This window comes from Tyto alba, unplaced genomic scaffold, assembly GCF_018691265.1.
Source record: "Tyto alba isolate M040663 unplaced genomic scaffold, T.alba_DEE_v4.0 Super-Scaffold_6, whole genome shotgun sequence".
Lineage (NCBI taxonomy): Eukaryota > Metazoa > Chordata > Aves > Strigiformes > Tytonidae > Tyto > Tyto alba.
In genome coordinates this window covers 29,754,443-29,776,091 of record NW_024881327.1, presented here as the reverse complement: position 1 = coordinate 29,776,091, position 21,649 = coordinate 29,754,443, and the positions used below count along the sequence as shown (strand labels likewise).

The 21,649-nt window shown below is 41.7% G+C and overlaps 1 protein-coding gene across 9 annotated transcripts in view; it reads right to left on the bottom strand.

The window, feature by feature from the left end:
- APBB2 (amyloid beta precursor protein binding family B member 2) overlaps window positions 1–21,649 on the bottom strand; it is a 192,726-nt gene that overhangs the window by 163,100 nt on the left and 7,977 nt on the right. For 8 of the 9 annotated variants that reach the window (XM_042807681.1, XM_032999128.2, XM_032999127.2 and 5 more), the window contains exon 2: window positions 8,057–8,190. The exons of the other annotated variant lie outside the window; for it this stretch is intronic. The gene's annotated coding sequence lies outside the window, so the exon portion shown is untranslated. The remainder of the gene's footprint in view (window positions 1–8,056; window positions 8,191–21,649) is intronic. 9 annotated transcript variants of the gene reach the window in all.

The following is a 21,649-nucleotide window of genomic DNA, read 5'->3' as shown; positions in this document are numbered from 1 at the left end:
TCCCCAATGTTAAATGCACACCATTATCTGGTTTAATCTTCCTATTGTTCCTCAAGAAAACTTCACAGAGAATTTGTCTTTATTCAGCTGCTTGTGTTTTCCTACAAACTCATTTTTTCCTCTCTCTCTCTGTATAAATCTATACATAGATGCACTGAGATCTTAACATATGGGCATATAGCCAGGCATAGAAGCACCTTTTATATAAAACAAATGACAGAAGCCTGAAGCTCTAACCACTGTCATTTGAAAACAAAGTGATCATGATGAATTTTTAAATTTTCATTTATTTGTTACTGTTACAATGCTTCCTTGCTTTCACATTCTGGCCAGAATCAGAAGTGGAAATGACAGAAGAAAGCGTGGTTTTTTTTAACACCATTCATTTTAAGCCAGAACAGAAGCAGGAAGTACTGGAAGTTTCACAGGAAAGCTGGTCAGTTTAGTTTTATTGCCGGAAGCTACCCCAACATTTCTTTTAACATTTCAATAGAGAACAGATATGCATCTCTAAAAATTAAGGTTCATGTGCAGCAAAAACAGAGCAACACGTGAATGGGTACTGTTATCAAATAGTACTTAAACCATTATTACATCAAGTTCACCACATGCATAGACTCTGGAGTGATGTTTTATTTAATAAAGCTATAAAGCCTTAGTTCCTCAGGATAGGGACAACACATTTTGAGTTAAAAAAAGCCATTGCGAGCCATTAAAAATTAATACTAAACTATCCCCTTAGTGCTGATTAGAAGTCTGACTACTACACAGAAATAGTTGGAAAGCTATATTTCAAAGCTTATGCTTTTCAGTCATGAACGTAGGGATACTGAAGTCATAGCAATCAGTTTTGGATTAGGGGTGGAAGCCAGAACTGAGCACCCTCCTTGCGAGGTTCTGAGCACCTGATAGCATCTGCTGGCTGCCCAGCTGTGCACCCACATCTTGCTCACATGGGAACCCCTCTCTGAAAGTTTTAACTACAATAAGTTTTTACATGGTGGAATCAAACAGACACTTTTATCATTATTGCTTAGTTTTAATTCCAAACAATGGCTGTTTAAAAGTTAATAGGATATGCACATCTATAGAAAAAGGTGGGCTAAAAAATGAAAGGAAATAGAGTTCTCATATCTGAGTCATTAGAGTTGGTGTGTTTCTTGGCATAAGGCTAAATAAGAAGGGGAAAGAAACAAGAAATGCTGGAAGATGAGGTTGGAACACATCCAAGTTTTTAATGTTTCTAAAGCAACTAACATTTACTGGCCAAAGAAGAAAACACTTCAGATCATTTCAGCGAAAGCAACTATTTCATTTTTTTACCCTAATTCTTACATAGCTGTAGTTACTAAGGCAAGACTCTGTCTTATTCACCTGAACTACCCTTCATTCTTTGAACTAGTGCATTACGTGTAAGACTATCAATGTAGATGTATTTTACAAAACAAATTCAATGCAAAAAAGAACCCATACCAGATTGCTCTGTGAAGGCTATCAGTAACTGCCGCCACACAAGCCTGAACTTCTCTCATCACCATGCAAAGCAACCCTGGCCACCCGTGACACGCACACCGGTGCCTGAGAGCAGCTCTGACATTTGGTAGTTTCTGAAGCATTTCGAACGAGGCGCGCTTTGCATTGCCTACCCAACCAAGGAGGAGGGAAACAAGGACCAGCACTCGCACCTCCCCAGGCAGCATGGGCTTGCCAAGATAAGCAGGTGATGGGCAGGTGGTGGGATGCACGCGTAGCAAACCCTGGTTGGGAGACCAACAGCAAGGGTAAGAATAAGGGCTCAGCGTGCATAGCAGCAAAGATGAGCAGCAGCCTGCCTCCCACGTCCTTCTGCTTTAAAGTATTTCATAGTCCAACAAACTGAAAGGGAGAGATGAAAGGTAGGAACACCAGCAGATGACAATTTCTGATGTAAAGCAACATCTGACAGGACCGTGAGGAGTCTGCAGAGAGAAATAAGTGACATGGATGGACAAGAAATATAATGCCAATAGAATTCAGTATTAACAAATGTGCACTGAATGCAAGCTTTTATGCTAGTTATACAATATCACAGGATTTTTAATTAAACCATTAATCAGAGGTGCTAGAAAGGGACTTGGAACAGCTCAGCAAAAGTCTCTGCTTGAGATACAGCCACAGTTTAAAAAGCAGAAAAACGGAACCACAAATTCCATAGCCTTGCATGACCAGAACCAAGACGAGTAACATTAGTCTAATGAATGTCTTCCAGAAGACAATAGTGTAGACTCCTCTATAATAACATGCTGTGCTAGTCACCCCAAAAGATGATGCTAAACCAGCCAGGGTTACCTGTTTCAGAAAGAGGTAACATGTCCGGCTCTGGGAATGGAAAAACCCTCAAAGTAGACTGTCTTCCTGAACTATCGCAAACTTCTGAAATACACCCAAGTATGATAAGATAGAAAATTATTTGGAAAAGGAAGTCTGGCGGTTTCTGTTTGCATATACAAAAGTGTGTGTGTATGTGTGTATAAATACAAACTAAAATTAATTACAGCAGGAAGTCATGGAAGTATGGCACATTTTACGTGAGGACCAATAACAGGTACAGTTGTTCCATTTATGCAAGGTTTATTACTAAGATTCATTTATCAACATCCTTAAAGGGGTGAGTCTACCTCTAGCTATTACAGACTGTGATAAAAAAACAGTGTGAGAGATTATCCCATAAAAAACAGAGATGCTCCTTTTTTCTCTGGAAACACAGCACTGACACCTCGTAGACATGACATTGAAAAGAGAGAGACACAGGGTCTGATCCACCCTGACAAGCCCCACAGACTCAAGCAGCATGCAGCACACCATCTACCTGGCACAGAAGAAGCTCACTCCATAGTGGTTCTGGCTCTGGTACCAGGCAAAAGGAGCCCTGCAGAGGAGCAGCAGTACCCACTGAAACTGGACTGGGTTTTAAACTGAAAAAGGGTAGATTTAGATTGGACGTAAGGAAGAAATTTTTATGATGAGTGTGGTGAAGCACTGGAACAGGTTTCCCAGAGAAGCTGTGCATGCCCCATCACTGGAAGTGTTCAAGGTTGGATGGGGCTCTGAGCAACTTGATCTAGTGAAAGATGTCCCTGCCCGCAGCAGAGGGGTTGTTGGACAAGATGATCCTTTAAGGTCCCTTCCAATCCAATCCAATCCAAACCATCCTACAATTCCATGATTCTACCTGCCCTATAATCTCATCTCTGCCTTTCCTGGCTATCACCCACACAAAGCTGGTCTGGTTGGAAGAACAAGGAAGCATCCACCACATAGTGCCAAGAGCCAAAAATATACAAAATACAGAAAGATGATCATACAGACAACCATAAGGTCCAGCACACTGGAGCCTCGGATCCTCGTGTAAGCGGGAATGACAGGCCCACATGAGCAGTACACAAGGGCTGCTTAGAGAAAGGCTTAACTTTTGCAGAGTTGGCTACTGCTCAGGAAGGGAGAGAAGCTCTCCTCTGAAAGCTCTCTGATCTCAGACCCACCTCTTACATAGCTCTACATTACTGACTTCAATGACACTTTGATGCATTTCCCTCTGGAGATTTTTTTCCCTCAGATCTTTTTGGAAGCCATCTACCCCAGTTACAGAGCTCTCCTCCTCTCTCTGCTCCACACATAACAGACACAACAGGACCCTCTACATAAATTGCACAAAATTTAAATTGTTTCAGAAACTGCAAACTCAGCATCTGTGGACATACACATTCCTTAATGATTTCCTCAGTACTGTATGTGCTGCTAAAGACTTTTCAACCCCTTCACCTCAGGAAGCATATATTTAGAGTCATGTGTGGGCAAAGATCTATTTTCTCAGAGAACTAATGTCCTAGCTTGAAGCTTAGATAAATCAATAGCCCTCAGATAAAAGCATCTTAATACCCTTGAGACAAGTCCAGAAGAATTTCTTTCCAAATGAAGAAAAAAAGTAATAGTTTTATACCTTTTTCTGCCATTTTGTAAGCCAAGCAAATGCGATTAATTTGTGTTCAGAGTTAATTAAGTAGTCTTTGGAGACCATCAAGGTTTGACATGTCATCTGCCTTTCTATGCTAGGAAAGCAAACAGTATTGTTGTGCAAGTCATTGGTTTCCAGGACAGTAGCTCCTTCAGCGGATAAACTCTTCCAGCTCATCCAAATCCCATTTTCTCCACAGGGTCTCCTTTTAAAAGCCCCCTTGGCCCAAAACACAGGCCCAAGAAAGTAACCCATTCTAGTCTATGCAGGCTCATTTACTTTCTCTCCCTATTAAAGGCCCAGTCATCATCTCTACCCAAATGGAAGATGAGGACCAGGTTCTCTCATTTGTCCAATGTCAATACCATTAAGTACTTAAATATGATGAAAGCCTCTCCATACTTGGGAAAAAGCTCCATGGTTACCTTTCAATTATCCACCAAACTGTGTTCTGATAATCCCCAGTGTGGGATGGAGTATCAGCAATTACAGTAATTCATCAATAATTATTTCAGTAAAGGTGCTACAGGAGTGCCACACCAATGACAGAGCTGCATACACACGTAATTGTTGTAAAGTACTTATGGAGACATAGCTTGTAATTTCCTTCCTTCTTTCCTACCTGTTCCCACAGACCAGTGAATTACCAACACTTAACAAGTCTGCCTGCTTGGAAGATATGACTATCCTTGGTGAAGGAGATGCAACAGGGTCCTCCAGACATAGAAAGCACATTTCAATGCTTGCTACTCCCCTCTACATTCACCTCTGGGCTGTGTTACATTTTACTTTCTAGTAGACAAATCACTTCAGTTAACAGCTTACAGAAGAAGATAGCTTGTCCAGATCTAAGAGTTTCACAGGTATATTGAAGGGGACCACTTAAGACTTACAAAGATCAGAGAAAAGTAAAGACTTGAAGGGAGCAGTGCATGTATAAAGAGACCATTTCTCCAACAACAGCTATCTGCACTCATACAATGGAGTTGCTGGTCACATAAGTCTACGACTAGTGGTCTCCTGATGAAAATAGTAACCCTTTCAACTCAATTTCAATTTCTTCCAGAACAGCCAAAGGATGTCAGGATGTCACTCAGGTGTCTGTGGTCTTTTACAGAGTCTGAAACAAAGAACAGGAATTTGCAAAAGAAGGAAAGTATGATGTACAGTCTGAGCACAAAAATCTATGTTTCAGCTATAATGAAAGGGTGTTCCTGCAAGAAGCAGGGCGATGTGAAACCAAGCAGGACATCAGTGGAAAAACAGGCACCTGACTTCTATGGCAAACTGTACATCATCGCATTCAACATTTCACTGTGGACAGCATCCCGGGATGGGAGATGGGGGGGAGCAGGGAGAAAAATGGGAGGAAAAAGCACTGAAAATCAGAACATTTGGACTCACCTGAAATCCCACCCACTGCAAGGACCCAAGATGATCACTGACCCCAGGCCAAATACACTCCACTGAAGTGCCTTGTTAGTCCTTCCCAGAACCAGTGTGTAAGTTTGCTCTCTCCTTTACAATGGGGTGAAAGTCCCCCTCGTGCAACAACTCAGCAGCAGCAGCACTTGCACAGAAAGGGGAGGGAACTGGGACCACTTGCTCCCTCGCACGAAGATGCTCAGGGCCCGACCTCCTGGAGAAAAGACCCAGACACGAGGCAGCTGCCTTCTGCAGACACCAGGAGCCAGTGCTCCCACTCAGACACGAGCCATGTTGTGCAGGCAGGGCTCCATCAGAGAAGGTTACTAGGCAGAGATTGCATTAGGTGTTAATATACAAATGTACACTAACCCAGTAAGTTAAGAGCAGATGATTTTTTTCCCAACTGTGCCTTCCAGCACACTTTGCTCAATGGAAAGAAAACTAGAGGAGCTGCTGTATTTATTAATATCTGCAGACTCACTACCATCATAGTTGGGCAGCCTAACTGCTCAGAAGATTATTCCAATGATTCAATTGCACTGCAATACAAATACAGATATCTGCATGAAGTGGGCTGCAAAGTACTAAAAATTAAGATCTAATTAAGTTATACATTTGTGCATCATTGCCCTCTCTATTAGAGTTTGGAAAATTGAAGGCAACATGCTATTATACATCATGTGCTATTATTCACATAAGTGCCTAAATTACAGATTTTGGGAGATACTAGTTCTGTGCTTATTAAAAAGCCATTTAATTCATCATAAAATACACAGGCTTCTTTCAAGATTGAAATAGGAAACATGAAAGCAACATCTGAATAGCAAGTCTCAATCAGAAATTTTTTCTGCTGCCATAACAACAGTTTTTCCCTCTAGATTTTGGTTTGCCCCTTCACAGTGAGCCACAGCAGGGGCTGGAGGAGTTTCTGAAGTCTAATTCCTGCTCTTCACATTTACCTTCTTTTTTTAAAAAAAAAAAAAAAAAAGGCATGCTGAGTACAAACTGTGACAGAAGTTCACATGTGCTCAGAAAGCTCTATAAAACTGCTGATACAAACCAAATAAGAACAAAGTTAAAGGACCTGAATAAATCAGGTTTAGTCTGAATGTTTAGACCAGAGGCTCTTGGGGATGGGGCAGGGGGGTAAACATGTGCATCGGATAGAGCAGTGATACAGAACCGGTTATTTTAGAAGGAGAGGACATCCTCAGATGTGCAAAACATGGTTAGACATGGGGATACAATCAAGTTAGACTTTGCAGCAGATGCAATGGAAGCCTTGGCCCAGCTTGTGCATACACAAACGAAGACGCCGAATAACTGTCAATCATATTGGCCTTAATCATAGAATCAGTGTTTCTGGTGGGATACAAGATTGACAGCCAAACTGCAGAAAGAATTCATCATGTGCTGAAAGGCTATGTACTTATCACAGAATGGTTTGGGTTGGAAGGGACCTTAAAGATCATCTAGTTCCAACCCTGCTGATGTTTCACACCCAGCTACCGCTTCTTGTTTTTCTTCCTTACCCTTTTCACCTTGTGCCTAATTGATTACAAGCTTGGCTAGCACTGGAATTTGTTCAGTGTCACGGTATGCTGGTTAGGAGGGGAGCACCGAAGAGGGGCTGTGGCAGTGCGGGCGGCAGGATCCCACCAGCCCCACCTCCGGCGGGGGAGCGAGGCCGGGGGCCAATGCCCGAGCCCAAAGGGCACCCCGGGGCAGCTGACCTCTGGCCCTGTGGAATCAACTGCTCTTCAGTAAAGTTATTCCCACCCTGTGAACTCCCAACACCCCAATTCAGGGTTTTATCAGCTTAGCTTTTCAGAAGTCGTTTAATGTCAGAAATAGCTTTCCAGGCACTCCCTCCCTTCTCTCTCAAAGGATTTCACAGAGCATCAGGGAGATTGAAGGAAAATTCCTCTCAGAATCAAAAGTATTTTTAAATATAAATACATATTCAAAACAGGCTAACATATTTTAAATGATTCCTAAACTGCAGTTTGTTTCATGTGAAGGGATTTATGTGTCTTTATCACAGAAGTCACAGCTGTTAAGTTAAAATGGTGTCTGATATTCCATTTTTCATCTCATCATTATTCCTTCAACAGTAATTCACATTATCCAGTGTATCTTATCTTAATAGTTGATAAGAAGTTCTGAAGTACTAATTTATACAACTTCTACTGGAGTTAAGAAGGCTATTACTGTCTTCACATCAGAGACAGATAAATTGCAGCTGCCCCAACACTGCACAACACCGAAGTCACATAAACAACATCTTTCCCAAAGTGCTCTTTTAACCATTAAATATGCATGTCCTCAGTTCGAAACGCCAGGCAGAATGAAGTCGTCCTCCACAACTAGCTTTTACAACCAAGGATGCCACACACTGCTTTCGCAGTGGTAAGAGATAGCACCAGGTTACAGTGCAGCTGGCTCCAGTGAGATGCATGTTATCCTTCAACTTCTCCACGTATTCTTACCACTCGCACTCAGTGATGTGGACTTGAAGCTCTTAAATAAGAACATTAATCTAAAACTACAGACTACATTTAGCCTGAACAGGGTCTTTGAAGGTTTCCACATCAGACATTTCAGATACAACAACTACCTCTTGGAAGCACTTACAGCAGCACCTTTCTTGTATCCTTGCAGATGGGATGGTCGTGCCTACAGCTAATCCCCAAACCTTCACTTTTTAACCTCCTCCAGCTCCTCTGCCTTAAGTCTTCAGAAATGGGGGTGGGGGGTGGTGTGAAAGTCTGGAAAGAAATGGAACAGCAAAAAAGAAAAACGTTTAAAGGAAATTTTTAGCCTTTTGTTTTGACCTGTCTTACTGTAACTTCATTAAAAACTAAGAGTGCAGATTTCACAGCACAAAAAAAAAAAAAACACAGTATAAAAAAGAACTTGTACTTTAAGGAAAACAAAAGAGGTTAGAACAGAATATTTCAATATTAATGCTTTTAAAGAGCTGAACAGGAAATTCATGAAAAGCAATCCTTAGCCATGAACATTTGGTGGTTTTCATTTAAATATACTGATGTATCACAGCTTTGATCAAACTTTTAACTGCATGTATTTCAGGGCATCAGGTAAGTTTAGAAAAGAAGTCATCTCTTTTTACTCAAGAACACCCAGAAACTTAAATTTTCAAGAAACTCTCCTCATTTCAACTTAAAGAGCCCCCACTCAGCACCAGGGAACATTTCCCCAGCACAGCGCTGCCTCTTGGATTGCAAACAAGCTGGTGGGCTTTCCCCTCCTCACTGGCCAAAAAGATCCATTCTGGGAGGAGAGGATGATGCAACACATAAGCAACATCAATCAGGACTTTCTACACAACTCTTTCTGGTTTCCGTGCAGTGGTAAGGCCAGATTGATAAAAGGTGTTGAAAGCAGCCAAAGGCACTCTGGAAAAACAAAACACCCCAGCAACAGGAGTTGAAAGCCCAACTGGACTGGGTGCGTTTGCAAATCCTGCCAGCAGCATAACGCCCATTGTAAAACATGGCTAACCTGACAAGGCAAAGGAGAAATGCTCCTGAGCACATGATATTCAAAGCCTGTGTCAGCTTAGGCTGCTAATTCTTGTTGCTTATAATTTTTTAAAAAATTGTTGGCTACTCTTTCAAGAAGAAACAGCCAGGCACTGACTCAAGGTCATTTATGAAGTCTTTTCTTGTATTAACCATCTATAATAAAAGAAGAGATGAGCTGCAAGTAAACAAACAACCAGCCAGGTGAGTTTCCCTCATGCTGATTCCTGGATGTCACACGATCCCTACAGATATATCTACGATGCTAGTTATCACCTACATGACCAAACACTACCTTGCAGCTGGCACGTGTAACACCAGTGCTAACAACTGAGGTGGAGAAATCTCCCCAGGGGCTATGGAAAGTGATGCCTTAGGGACACCTACATCTCAAATCTATCACTCAGTAAGAAAAAACAGATGCATGTCTATTTTACTATCAACTGCACAACATTACTCAAGACACCTCCCTTCACTTTTTCACCCCCAAAACACATTATGACAGTTACAAAATAATTAATATATGCCAGAATCCTTACATAAACTAGATACTGGAGCACGTCTTAAATTCTCCAGCATTGCCAATGCAGACAGATCCTTTTGTGATTAAGCACAACGTGGTTATGCAGGGAACTGAAGGCAGGCACCTTCGGGGCACAAATCCGCAACCCCCACAATCATTGGTTCTGATGTCTTGTAACACGGTTGCCTTAGCAACATAAATCATCTTATTGGTCATTAAATACTATGTTTCCATATAATGTTAAAGCTGGTCCACAATAAAGAGTTTTTCTAAATATAATCTTTTCTCCACGCAACACTAAAAACATTACTTAAATTAGGCATTTGGGTATGACCAGAGCATTTAAAAAGAAAATGAAGGTGACTTAAAAGCAACCTTTAATTATTTGTTTTGCCAAAAATAAAAAAAAAAAAAATTAGAACTCATCAGCCACATTGAACTCTCCCATCCATTTGAACTTGGAGGAAAATTTTGTACAGTAGGAAAGGTTGTATTAATCTTTCTCTATATTTGTGGTCACACGAGGATACAAGCAATGCTACTGCAGCTACCCATGGGGGAAGGAGGTATTCTGTCATGGCTGCAGTTAAAAGGTACATCTGTACAAAAAAACCTCAAATAACACTGCAAGTTTTTGTTTTCCTTGGCAGGGAGCAAAACACAAAAAGGGAGGAGGAGAGATGTTTATGCCCCAGCCCGCCAAGGCAGACTGAAATAGGGCCAAACAGCACGTGTGCTTACACCTCCTCTGCTCTGTGCCACAGCTTCCCTGCCTCTACCCCCGTTCAATCATGTACGAAACCCATTAGTAATCTTCCATTGCTGTGCTCCTGCCTTCAACACAAAGTCATGTATTTTCTGAACACTGCTCTGTATCAAACCCACTGCAGTCAGTAAGCGATTGCTAAACACTTTTGAGTCCAAACACAGCTACCCTCCTTCACAATATACTGCAGCCTGTTTTGGGAAAAAAAAAAAAAAAATAGCAAAGTCAATAAATCTTTAGCTTTGGGTAATTTTGCCTCATGTTTTGCAGCATCTTTATAGCAAAAATATAATTCTTGCTATAAAGACACACTACTTGTCAAGAGCAAATGTTTTCAACTAAATAATATCTTGACTTCAGTATTTCACCAGTCCAATTCAGTCTCCAGTTTCCCCTCATCAGAGAAGTAGTGTCTCTTGGTTCTTGGATATATACCAATTTTAAAGAAGCACCAGCTGAACCATTAGGACTAAAAGTGCACATATGAAAAACAATATCCTGAAAACTACAAAGGTCACACTGTCTGCCAGGAAAGAGCATCAAAAACGCACTCCAACTTGGCTCGTCCTTAGACACTGTCAGCCTAAAGCCAAACCAGTCGAGAACCAGATACTTCAAGCAAAAGCAAAGCTGTCTCTGGCTTGCACTCTTCGGGATACAAATGACCCAATGTAAAGACACTGTAGTATTCAGAGAAGGAGAAGACATAAATTCATTTAAACAAAGTGACATGTCTTTCAAACATGGTCCAGTCCCCACTTATGTCAGAGGGAAGTTCTATCCCATTAGCATCAGCAGGCCAAAACCAAAGTTCTGCAGGCATTAAAGTACTGCAGGCATTAAAAGGCAGTAAAATATAAAAGCAAAGCCAAAGAATCAGACACTGCTAAGCAAAATGGACAAAATTTTCTTCTGGCAGGTAAAAATGTTTTCCCAGAACATCAAATCTATGTTGTAACTTAATAGCAGCATCCCAAGACGTTCAGATTCAAATGCCTTTGAGGATATTGGGAACAACTGCTTTTAATGGAATTAAGCATGCACAATGCCACATTTAAGTCCTGACCACGAGCAACCCAAAGTTAGCACTCCTCCTCACAGTCAGTCTTATTTTACTCACCCCAATTCCAACAGGTTACTTAGAAGTAGAATACCATACATCATTAACAAGGGTGACAAACACCCTCCTTTAGAGAAAAAGAAAAAACATTTCCTACACTGTTCTTTGAGTCTAACACAGGACAGAGCTTATCACTTGAATAAAAGGTTCATCAGTGACTTCTTATATAAAATCTCAAATTGCTGCCATGCAGATTTTTAATATGGCAGAGTATTTAGGGAGGCCATCCCTTATTCTTGCTCTCATATCTTCCCTGTCTACCTTACAGAGCCGCCTTCATTTTCTATTCAGGTCTGTAAGGAACAAGAACAGACACTACTTGGGTCATTCCTCCCTGTCTTTATGGGATGGAGATGGAATAGGCAGCTCCTAACTTACCTACCACAAACTGGGAAGGCTGGTTGCACGAAACTCCCAACACTGCTCCTAGGACTGCTCGCCCTTCCCCAGCACTACATTCAAAGATATAACTACCTACCCACAGTAGGGCTACACTGACATTTAAAAGATCAGGGAGGGGATATGGTGCTTGGTATTTTTAGGTAAGACAACTATAAAACACAAACTAACACACAGCCTCACTATGCACTAAATTCAGATAACAACAGCATTTAACAAATAGAGATGTATTGTGCAACCTTCTTTATTTAACGTACTGATATTACAATTATGTATGCAGTAAAGTCCGTGCAGCAAGCAGAGAAAAATCAAAACTCTGCTGATGCTTTTTGAATCCACCTCCTGGTGAGGTCCAAGAGGCCAAATGGGAAGCTGCATCCACAGCCTGGGAAACTCCCTAGACGCAAGCGGTCCAAAGCATGGGAACTATAGAGCATTCTTCCCCTTTCCCAGGCTAAGTAAGCCAGTCCAGTCATCCTTAGTGTCACTTCCAAAGACAATTAGCAAAGTCTCATTTCAATTAGCTTTTCCAGTGCCACGAGCACAAAGAAGAGTACTGTACAACTTTGGAAAGAAAAAGTGTGATAAAAAAAAAAAGGCAGACTGAGGTGGAGCTGGAAAGGAAACTGGGAAAAACCAGAGAAAACAAGAGACAAGAAATCCCAGAGCACCTCCCTGCAAAATGTGGGGTACTAGTTGGGACAAAGCCAATGCGTGTGTTCAGAACGAGGAGCCTTCTTATACTGACTTGGCTTTAAAATCATATTTCTCACTTCTTATTATCAAAATGATTCATTTTTTCCTAGACAAGACTTCTACAGTACACTGTATAATGGCTTGATACACATCTACATGCCTACAGCTTCTCATACTGGCAAGATTAATGTAACTTTTGCACATTCCTAATTTCTGGTTGCCAAAGTTTTTGTGGCAATATCCCATCATTAGTCTTCTCCAGCCAGATCCTTAACTACTTTGTAACTCTAATGACCCGCTCCTCTAGTTTAGAGTTTCCTACTTTGTGCCACAATAAATGTTTTATTAAAGACCAGATAAAAATCAATACATTTATCCTAAATTGCATTTTAAGGTGGGAAAAAAAAGGATCATTTACTCTGGCATAGTCTACCTATGGATAAACTTATGCTGCGTTTTGTCCAATTTTCCATTCATGGTTTTAATTATTCTTTCCTTTAATATCTGTTCTAAAACTTTACATATCAAAAGACTGGCTGTTTCTTCCGTCAACACACAACACTGTGCTTCAAACACACCAGGGCTGTTACCATTTAGAAAAATAAATAACTTTTGCACATGTTCATATTCTATTAGAACCAAAACCAAGAAACATGCAAAGAATGAAAACACAGTACTTAACTGCTCAGAGTAGAACCTTAAAATCTGTTGGTTTTTTTTTTTTTGTTTTTGTTTGTTTTTTTAAATAACAAAACACCACACCCAAAACCCCAATAAATTCTCTTTCACTACAAACAAGGATGATGTTTATGTGGAGAATAAACAACACGTTTAGTCACCCAGGAAAATAAAAGCTTTTCCTATACCTTCTGGTTCACTTACTCCAAGAAGCAGCAGTCTCCTCAGAAATGGAAATTCAAAGTTTGTGTTTTCCATCCCAATGGGAAAAACAACCCCAAGAAAACCTACATTTTTCTTAACAAAACGTACCTGTTAATTTATCTTCTTTATACAAGAACTAATCCAGAGCAACAGCATTTCTATCTCTGTAACCAACACCAGCACCCATCAACACTGGGAATTAGCCAAGCGACTAATCGCAGGGAAGCGCAACCGTGCCACGAGCCTTGGGAGGAGGTGTTAAGCCGCTCCGTGCCAGGGAAGGGACATGCAAGACCTTCCAGCTCAGTTGGCGGCACGCAGCACTCTTCCTCAGCAATCCCACACAGCTGTCCCACGTCACACAAGTGTACATTTGGTACCAAGGGGTCACTGACAGGAAATTAGGCCACCAAATTTAAGCCAGTTTTGACACCTGAGAGCATGAGAATTAATTCAGCAGAGTAAAGCTCTACTGGTTATATATTCCCGGTTTATTTGGAGCAGCAATTAATGCTCCGTATGCTGAAGACTTCCATATACATGCCAGTCTTAATAGCAGTCCCTCAAAAATTCACAACAAAAATCCCAAGTATTATTCTCACTATGTCTGCTGGGATGCCCAGGCAGTGTGTAACATCCCTTTCATACCACTCAGAAGTGCGGCACACATAATTAAAACACCAAAACCATTCCTTAATAATAATACAATTCCAAATCTGGTGGCTGGCCACAGCCTAACGAAACAGAAGAGCAATTAGTGATCTATACAAAACCGGCACGCAAGCTAAGAGTAAGATTTGTTTCCTTTAGAGAAAAATAAAAGCCTAAATGATAATGATTACCAGTGAATATTCAGGTAAACAGATCTCTTCTGATAAAAGGATAAAAGCAACCTGGAAGAGTCTGGTATATTATCATCACTCCTAGCTCCTATTTTTATCCAAAAAAAAAAAAAAAAAAAAAAAAAAGAAGTGACTAGTGGCTTTTATATCACCAATGGCCCTACTCAGAAAATTCAAATGATAATTATTATTTATTAAAAAAACCCACTCTTGTTCTTAAGTGAGGTGGGGGGAATCAACAACTGGAAACACCCCATTTCTCACCACTCTTCCTAAGGCATTTTGGAATGACAATTCTTTTGATTCAGAAGGGACACCAGAGACCCATGGAAGCAAACACGGTGCATGTTCCCATGCCCCAAAGGCCAGGCATCCCAGCTGAAACACACCTAGCACAGATTCCACTGAAATATCTTTTTCTGCCCTTGCAAAGTGGGCCAGCAGTCAATCATCATCCCAGAGGAGTAAAATCCAAAACATGCCACTTGCCTGAATGGTGGCAACAACAGGCCTCCCCTGGCAACACTTTAATTCCTAATGTGCAACTTGCATCCAAAGTTCTCAGTTAAAAAAATTAATACAGTTAAAGAAATTATGTCTCACAATCAGTATTTTGGGGAGATATTCCTTGTCCTTTGCACCTCTCGTGCAGGGTTTCCTTGGATGCAAAGCCAGCCTTGGTCTCACCTGAGGGAGGACACCTCCTCGCCAGAGAGGACAGCATGACTTCATCTGCAAGGCCACGTCAGACAGTAGGTCCAAGACCACACGCCAGCTACCTCGTGATAGCATGAAGCGCCTCAAAAGACAAGGGAGCTGAGGTCATCAGGTAGAATCTGGGCAGCTCTGACCTCAGCTGGCCCACTCCTCAGCCCATTTCTGCACTTCTCCAGTTCTGCAAGTTGTTTGGTCCCTGCAAGCTTTTATTATTGTAGGTCACACCTCTGGGTAACCTAACCATGACTGTTACAACACACTGTGAAAGTGATGAAGCTTTCCTCAGGGACGGCTTGAGCACAGTGTAAACCTCATCACAGCAGCAGAACCTAAACACAGCATCTACCTACGCAATTTTATTTAGGATGCAGGAAAAAGAAATCAAGACAAGACTCGCTATTCCACCTTTTCTCCCTCCATAGTGGCCTGCGATTCATTTCTGAAGACAAAACTTCCTATTTCTAATACACATGAAATGTTTATACTTGCCTGACTCGATGTGCAAGAACAGCATAAAAAGAGTAACTGGGTCAGGGGAGCAAATATTAAAAGTTAGATGAATATGGAAAAATCTATGTGACAACAGGAAAACCAGTAGATCTAAATTCCTATTGGCATCCCATTTCTTGACTTCGTATTTAAATCATCTAATTAAAAGCTGCCAACACCATGCTAACATTATAAGTAATTTGTTCTTTATATTCGGTTTTAAGAAAAAGTTGTTTTAAACACAGGAATTGTTATACCATGAAATAGCAATGAGCACACGAAGGAAATGAGCATGTAAGTCTCTGAAGACTACTCCTGTTCAGAAGCAAGCAAGTTTCCTGATCTCAATTCTTACAATGAGCTGCCTTTCTACAACAACAGTTCCATTTCTGAAGCTATCTCAAGATATCTTAAGATAACAGCGCTAGAGTTAGCCTTCCCAATAGAGTTGCCTTTTATTTTTTAAATACCTGTTCCCCATCAGAGGGGATCAAACCCACACTGTTATTTCACTACAGTGCTTTGCCTCTGTCAATCTTTGGTAGCCACTCAGTAAAATCAATCTGCTCCAGCTACATTACTGTTACCTTGCAAAACTGGAAGGTTCCCTTCAGTTGAAGGTCCTTTAAAGAAACTGTTTTGCCTTAAGTTTAAGCATTTTATTGAGCTTAAGATATTGTGGTGCCTTCTAGTTATGGCTAACAACTATGAAAACATCCATTTTAAAAGCACTAATAATTTTACTCCTATTTTCCATATGGTGTGCAGATACTTTGTACCTCAGACTGTATTAGCCTCCAGAAGAGCCAAGCATTCATGTGTGCACTGCTCTGCTTGGAAGAAAAGGTTCTTTCACCCATAGCTTCTGAGAGAGGCAGAAACATGGCTCATTCACGAGCCTGCTACATTCAAACGACAACCCCTAGTTTTTAATTTTCCATTTTTACCAACCAGCTGTGGCTATATGACAAATTTTGTACAGAGCATTTTGAAGGCCTTTTGAAACTTCCTGTTGTACTGTGAAAGCATTTGAGTTTGCTTACACTTCTGAATTAGAAATAAAAGTTACAGACACTACTACATTAGGAATGGCCAAGAAAATGCAAAGGAACAGAGCTTGTGTGTGAAACTCCTAGACCTAAACTTCAGTTTCTGCAAAACAAAACTTGTTTATTCTCAAATTCAGGCACTTTTAGAATCTTCCAGGACAAACTCAGGCTTGTCCTTAAAACAGACAAGGGGACGAATGAAAGAACCTAGAAAACATTTTTAAGTGGGTTTATGTTGTACTTAGTGCAGAGAGACTCCCCAGTTCTCCATGGAAGAGTTTTATTTTAAGGTTAGTGCCTAATTCCATGCAAGTGATTTAGGCTTATGTTACTGCTGCATTTTGCAGCCCATTTCATCATCTAACTCCTCTGTGTAATTAAAATTCCTCTTCATCTATTTATGTGCTAGCTCCTGCCTCCACCTGAGCCCTCTGGCAAGTGCCTTTCCTGAGCCAGCCTTTAGGAGCATCAGTATCTTCATTTTGGAATCGCAGCGTATGCATGTCACTCTCCTTAGAGCATTTCCTCTGTCATTTTTTAAAATCTACACAAATTCATCTTAATCCTCTACCATGATCGATCTAGACTTTCAACACCTCCTTTCAAGCTCACCTTCTGCAAGGAGGCTTCGTATCCTGCCATAACAGCACACTGCATTTATCCATGCCAAAAAAATTTGCTTGCAATCTCAGTTCAAAGAGTAACCCCAAAATGGGAAAAGCCCAGTTCTCTGCTTGAATGCTGGCTGCTTGAGGAAGTTCTCAAGCATTTGCCTTCAGTAGCAGGGAAAACTTGGGACATGCTAATACCATATGCCAAGCAAGAATGCCCTACGAGAGCCTGATGTCTCTGTGCAACCAGTATCCACTCCATTAGTTTGGGAGGACTAATGACAGTAGTACAAACATCAGAATCCCATGAGAATTTTTCATCCCTGTACAGCAGCAAAAGCAGTATAGGCAACAGGAGCTAAAGCTCAGCACCAGTTTGGTTTGAAGTTGGATAAATCACTCCGCGTCTCCCAAATCAACTCCACACCATCCACTGCTGTTTTTACCACCAACATGTTGTGTGGGTTAGCAGTCTTATTTTAAACCTTGGTGCATGTGTTACTTAAATAATCCACAGACTTAAAACATCCTCAGGACTTACAGAGATGAACCTTAACAGCTTTCTGGGAGTAATAGGATTTATCAGGCCAAAAATTAAGGGGTTACAAAGTTAAATTTCTGATTTATAGCAGAAGCTCATATTTCTTAATTTAAGTCCAAGTGCAAGCTGGAATACTGTCAAACACATCGGCTGTTATTTTTTCCAGCTCTATATTTACACTTCAAGGATTATGCAGAAGCACAGAGCAGAAGCAGAGAAGCCAGCCAAATGCCTCGATGTGAACCTTTTGGGGAAGGTTCAGAGGAGTCTGGGTTATCTGTCTTCAAACAGGTTTACAAAGCAGTATAGATCTAGACATCCATAAGAACTCATGGAAGGAGGATCCAAGCTTTAAATTTAGGAAAATAATCGTTTTACCTTACACAAGCACAAAAACTTGGACAAGCATTGTGAGGAAGGCAGGTTTCCCTTCTGTCACGGAAGGCAGCACAGCCGAAGAATTTCAGCCTCACCCATGTAAAATTAGCTATTTGTTTTGGATAAATCCCACAAAATGTTTTCCACCCAGCTAGCACTCGTACCTGCTGGTTTAGCAGCAGCGGACAGAAGCACTGTGCTGTAGGATGGCAAGCAGCCAGACCTCAACACCGGTGCCTCTTTGGAGGCTGGGAGGGTAGGTCTGCTCATTAAAGCCTCCGGGTTACTGCAAGGCAAGGATGGAGGCAGCTCTTGGTGCCACATCTCTGGGGCTCCCAGTGTCACCACAGCCACTGCTAACAGGGAAACGCCTTCATCCTATTCTTACCAGCAAGGTCTGTCACAAATTTAGGGATGCACCTCTCTGTCCTGGGTTGAGTGAATGGTGGAGTTTTTTTGGTGGCAGGGGAGGGGGCTATAGGGGCGGCCCCCTGTGAGAAGCTTCTCGAAGCTCCCCCAGCTCCAAGCCAGCTCCACTTCTGTTTGGAAAACTGAGCCAATCAGCTGTGCTTCTGTGATAACTTATTTAAGAAGGGACGTGGTGACAGGCAGTCGGACTTGTGAGGAGGAGTTGCTGCAGCTGCGTGAACACCAAGGTCAGTGGAGGAACGGAGGAAGAAAGGAGGGGGGAGGTGTGCCGGAGCAGAGACCCCCTGTATTCTGTGGTGAGACGGCAGGGCGGCCCCCCCACCACCCATGAAGATCTATGGTGGAGCAGACATTGATTTATGGCCTGTGGCTCCTGCTCAGCTGATCAAGGTTCTGTGCCCAAAGAAGGCCGGGGTCTCATGGGAAAAGGTAGCCCCACTGCTGTAATTCAGCGCTGGGAGGATTGCAGCATGCGGGGGAGCCCCATGCCAGAGCAGCTCGGGAAGGGCTGCAGCCGTGGGAGAGAATCCAGTCAGAGAAAGTTGGTGACCCACGACGGAGCAGTGTGGGGAATGCTGGGGCCCGTGGGAGGGACTCACGTCAGAGAAAGTTTGTGGAGGACTGTCTCCTGTGAGAGGGGGACCACAATGAAGCAGGAGGGAAATGTTCCAGAAGCTCCCCCCACCAAAGATGGAAGAAGCAGCAGCACTGACTGCACCCCCCATTCCCTGCCCCTGCGCCACTGGGGGAGGAGGTAGAGATATCGGGAGCAGAACTGAGTCCGGGAAGAAGGGAGGGGTGGGGGGAAGGTGTTCTCAAGATGTGGCAATGCTTCTCACTGTCTTACTCTGTTATGTGTTGTTAGTGTCTGTAATAAATGTATGTTCTTTTTTTTCTTCCCCTAACGAGTCTGCCTTTTGCTCATGACCATAAAGGGGAATTTTCTCACCATCCCAGTCCTATCTCGAACCCCAAGCCTGGCTCTCTGTCCCTTCTTATTGCCAGAGGAGAAGGGAGAGAGAGCTGCTGCATTGTGGTTGGCTGCCGACCAGGCCCAAACCACGACACTCTCCATGCCCTGCCTCACAGCCATTCACATCACTGCAATGTGTGCGCCCACGTTGGAAAAGAAAGAAAAGAAAGAGCATCACCTCCTGACTTACTGGATGGAAGCACTGAGGGATCCCCTTTTTCTGACCAAAAATTAGTAAGTAAAACCACATCACACTATTGCATCTGTTGCTACACACTGGCTGGACAAAACCAGAGCGTGGAGACTGTGTTCCAGATTCAGCGTGCAATAGTGCTGCCTGATTTTGAGCCCAAAGCAGGCTTGCAAACAACTAAAACATGACTCCTGCCTAAGATGCAAATCTTTAATGGTGTTCTGAAGGTCCCATCACTCCAGGACCTCCTTGGCATCAAGCCTCACTGACGTCCCTGAAAGCCTTCCATTGTCCCTCTCGATTCCTCCTTCCCCACGCAGTTCACTCACTGAGTTTTCTGTGGTCTTCCATTAGAGTTAAAATCTCAGTGCAATGGCATCACAACATCAACATGATGTTAGGCTGCAAAGACACGTTTCCCATGGACCACTTATGCAGTTTCCCTGACAAACAGCACCATCTTTATCACATTAGGACTCACCTATTTTCGTTTTCAAAAAAGACTCACTGGTCCCTAAATGCCCATATGCCTCTAGCAGAGACCTTCCTGTATTTTGGCATATATAAGACCATTATGTTTACACAAGTTTAAATCTATACTTGCATCAAAGGGAAACATACAGGGTATTTTACTAAAAAAGTTTAGACATGCCAAGAATTGGCAAAAAAATCCCATTAGATGAATGCTGATGTAACAACATGCAAAGATTATAAAAATAAGGTTAAAAGACATTCATATAGTCAAGCATGGTTTGCTAGCAGCTCTTGCACGTGCTTAAATAACAGCACATGTTTAAAGCCAACATTGCTTTGTCACGAATTTATTTCAATATCCTTGGGTAGTCATTTTACCAGCCTACAAGCTTACCAATCTCAAACATTTCTGAGAAGCAAACATCAAATAATTAAAAACATTTTTTTTTTTAATGCTTCTCTTTTCAAACACACGGGTATTGTCAAACATTTTTCTTACATTTGGTAATTTTTTAAGCTAACAAACCTCAAACTCCTCAAAAACCCAAACCTTGTTTTCCTGAATACATGCAGCTTTTCATATACAGATGTGCATATCTCTCTTTACTGATGGTTCTCATGTTGTTTCACTGTCTTCCTGCTTTGTGGGGAAAAAAACAGAAAGAAAAAAAGAAAAAAAAAAAAAAAGGAAAAAAAAAAAAAAAAAAAGGCAAGCAGGCTCCCAGAGGGCTCTAAAAATATGAGTTATTTCCCAAGCAAGCAATTCTTACTGTCTTTCAGATTCAAGTGAAATTATCTTTATAACCTCTCCCTTTCTCTTTGCTTACCAGTTTATATTCCATTTCTGTTGTATTTTTAAGCTTTTACATCTATACTTTTAGGAAAAAATAGGATCAGAGTAAAACTTAATTACTTAAAGGGCAAAGCTTTTTTTAACATTTCAATTCCTTCTAAAAATCTCACACCATAATAAGAATTTAATAGTAAGTACCCAGAGAGTACAATGCCATGTTGTTAGCCTGGATTAACGGAAAATTTGGGTGGAGTATTGGCATTTCACACGAGCAGGACGCCATGGGTGTGGGCTATCATGTGAAATTATATATCATCAAGATGGGGTTTTAATCTATCAACATTTTTAATAGGCTTCGAAGCCTACAGTACGGTCCCTCTACTAGAGCTGGATTTTCTTTTCCAAGCCGTATCAGCTCCACGCCACCCCAGAGATGAGGTACCCACTCCATCACCGCAGCTCTGGACTTCCTCTATCCTAGAGGCAGGGCTCCTCCCCAGATGTTTTAAGACACGAAAACAGACCTCAAACTTTAATTGTATGGTAACAAAGACTTTGCCTGTTGTCCATTTCCAACGTTTTCCTGCGTTGGAGGAAAACAGCTTTATACACCCAGGAAAAATGGCCATTTAAGCTTCCAAGAGGGAAGAAGAAACATCAAGAAACTTTTGCACAAATTACTTTCATTCCTTTGAAATACTTTATGACATTCTATTAAAGGGAGTTACCAAAACTTAACTCTGTCCTAATACTTTTACCCTTGTGCCTCTTTCTGCTGACCAGCATCACTACAGTGATTTAGACAAC